The sequence below is a fragment of the Leopardus geoffroyi genome, chromosome A1 (genome assembly GCF_018350155.1).
Source record: "Leopardus geoffroyi isolate Oge1 chromosome A1, O.geoffroyi_Oge1_pat1.0, whole genome shotgun sequence".
NCBI lineage: Eukaryota > Metazoa > Chordata > Mammalia > Carnivora > Felidae > Leopardus > Leopardus geoffroyi.
In genome coordinates, this window is record NC_059326.1 from 189781275 (window position 1) to 189784527 (window position 3253).

Sequence of the window (3253 nt, forward strand, 5' to 3'; positions counted from 1 at the left end):
CTGCTGTTGATTACAAGGGGGAACTAAGCAGAGAACTGTGAATAAGGTCCTGCAACCAGGTTCATAAAACAAGATTGAAAAAGTTATAAAAAGCCATAATATCAAAACCATCATGCAAAAAATTGGACATTGTGCCCAGATACCGAATCCATTCCTCAAGCAGGCCAAAGCCTCCAAAGGGCAAGCAAAAGCCCCTTTCAGCCCAGGATGGTGAAACAGACTTGGGCTAAGGTTCTGCCATCAACTAGCTGTGTGATCCTCAGCCAGGTGTTCAACCTCTCTGAGCTTCAGTTTTAGGATCTACAAAATGAACAGGTTTAACTTGAAACCAGGTTGAATTCTGCTGCTCACGTTTGAACCCTGGCTCTGCTACTACTTAGCTGTGTAACGTTATGCAAGTTATTTAACCAGGGTGTGCCTCAGTTTCCTAACTTGTGAACTAGGAATAACTATACTACTTCCCTCACAAGGCTGTTGTGAGGATTAAAGGAAAAATAATATAGGTAAAGGGCCTATAATGGTGCCTGGAACGCGACAATCAATAGACACTGGGTGCTGCTGCTACTAAATGTTGTAAAATGGCTGCAACTCATTGAAACTAACAGAGGCAAGAAGGACAAAGCAGTAATCTAAGCTGACTTAGGGTGAAAAGCTTCTGATTTCCTGATGAGTTGGCCTCACCACTAATTGACTCTTCCAGAGACTCAGAAATGCTGATCCCTACCTCCACGAAGAGGCGTGTTTATCTGCTCCTCTTCCAAAACACATCTGCAGATACTAACGTTTGTTTTTTTTAAGACTATAAGTTTTTTATTTAAGAAATTTTACCTGTGATTCCTTCCACTCCCAATCACCACAGTTCCTCCAAAGTCGGAATCATAACCTTCAAAATAGCCCTTTTATTTTTTTAATGTTTATTTATTTTTGAAGGAGAGAGAGACAGAGCGTGAGCAGGGGAGAGGCAGAGAGAGAGGGAGACACAGAATCCCAATCAGGCTCCAGGCTCCAACCTGTCAGCACAAAGCCTGATACCAGGCTTGAACTCACGAATGGTGAGATCATGATCTGAGCCAAAGTCAGACACCCAACCGCCTGAGCCACCCAGGTGCCCCTAAAACAGTCCTTTTAAAATGAACTTTCAGGGAACCTGGGTGACACAGTTGGTTAAGCATCCAACTGTAGATTTTGGCTCAGGTCATGATCCCAGTTAGTGAGTTCAAGCCCTGTATCGGGCTCTGTGCAGACATCATGGAGCCTGCTTGGGATTCCCTGTCTCCCTCTCTCTCTGCCTCTCTTTCGCCCTGCCTCTTTCTCAAAAATAAATAAACACACAAACAATTTTTTGAAAAGAAGAACTTGTGTTCAATCCAGTTGTCACTATCAGTCCAGAGTTCTTTTGGTTGGGCTTCTTTGATCACCACTTGAATATGGACATACTTCAAAATTCCCCACCTGTGGGAATGCAAGCTGGTGCAGTCACTCTGGAAAACAGTATGGAGGTTCCTCAAAAAACTAAAAATAGCACTACCCTACAACCCACCAATTGCACTACTAGACATTTATCCACGGGATACAGGTGTGCTGTTTCGAAGGGACACATGCAACCCCATGTTTATAGCGGCACTATCAACGATAGCCAAAGTATGGAAAGAGCCCAAATGTCCAATCGATGGATGAATGGATAAAGAAAATGTGGTATATATATATATATATATATATATATATACACACACACACACACATACATATATATATACACACACACACACAATGGAGTGTTACTCGGCAATCAAAAAGAATGAAATCTTGCCATTTGCAACTACGTGGATGGAACTGGAGGGTATTATGCTAAGTGAAACTAGTCAGAGAAAGACAAAAACCATATGACTTCACTCATATGAGGACTTTAAGAGACAAAACAGATGAACATAAGGGAAGGGAAACAAAAACAATACAAAAACAGGGAGGGGGACAAAACAGAAGAGACTCATAAATATGGAGAACAAACTGAGGGTTACTGGAGGGGTTGTGGGAGGGGGGATGGGCTAAATGGGTAAGGGGCATTAAGGGATCTACTCCTGAAATCATTGTTTCACTATATGCTAACTAATTTGGATGTAAATTTTAAAAACTTAAAAATAAAATTTTAAAAAATTTTTGAAGGTGAAAAAAAAGATATAAATCTTTCCAACAAACCTACAAAGTAAGCATATAATTACTCACTTTAAAAATAAACAGGGGCAGAAAGAATCTAAAAAAAAAAAAATTCCCCACCTGTAATCTTTGGGATCCAATTCCTTTACTTTAAGGCCATATTTAGGGTCAGAGTAGATGAATCTCACTGGTTTTTAATATCAGACGCCCTGTAAACATGAATGAGTTCAAATCATATTCACCCCTAAACTATCACACCCAAGAACTATACAGATTGTTGGAACACCCCAATACCTAAGATTTAAAAAATCTGACTATTAGATCTTTCTCAGAGTGTCAGCAGATAGATGTCTTGTAGTTCTTTCCCACAGATCTAACACATAGTTCTGTGAGTAAAGGAAACCACACATATCCTCTAGGAGGCGTTTCCAGTGATGTAGGTCTACAGAAAAAGCCCCCTCAGGATAGACCTCAACCAAAGTTTAAATTCCAGGTTCCCAAACCACACTTGGCAAACACCAAGTCCTGTCCTGGTATAGCTGCCCTCAAAGGCTTTCTGCATGCTCCTTTCATAGAGAAATGTCTAATTCCAAGCTGGCTTTTTCAATTCATTAGCTATATGACCTTGACCAATTCATTCCATTTCTTGACCAATTTCTTTTTCTGGGAAAAAAAACAAAAACAAAAAACAAAAAACAAAACACACACACACACACACAATATAACATCAGTATCTTGCATGGCTTTAGAGATGAGCAAATAAGGTAATTAAATGCTCACAACTACCATTTATTGAGCCACTACTAGGTACTAGGCACTGTACTAGAGATTTTACATATGTTATTTCAGTTAAATAATCCTCACAACAATCCTAAAAGGCAAGAATTAAATAGCCCTGTCACCAGTTGCTCAGGTCAAAAATCTTAGAGTCATTTTTGCATCTTCTCTATTACATTCTATACCAATCCATAAGCAAATCTTGGCTCTACCTTCAAAAAAACAGATTCAGACTAATTCTCACCAATTCTATCTCCACCACTCTTCCAGGAGAACTGCAATAGCTTAGTTTGCTACCATGTTTGCTTGGCCCCGTTTCACC

The 3253-nt window shown here is 39.9% G+C and overlaps 1 non-coding gene across 1 annotated transcript; it reads right to left on the bottom strand.

Moving 5' to 3' along the window:
- Positions 1–2499: 2499 nt before the first annotated feature.
- Positions 2500–2630, bottom strand: LOC123582129. The gene has a single exon (XR_006704220.1). It is a non-coding gene; the product is annotated as a small nucleolar RNA SNORA18 (small nucleolar RNA).
- Positions 2631–3253: the final 623 nt, after the last annotated feature.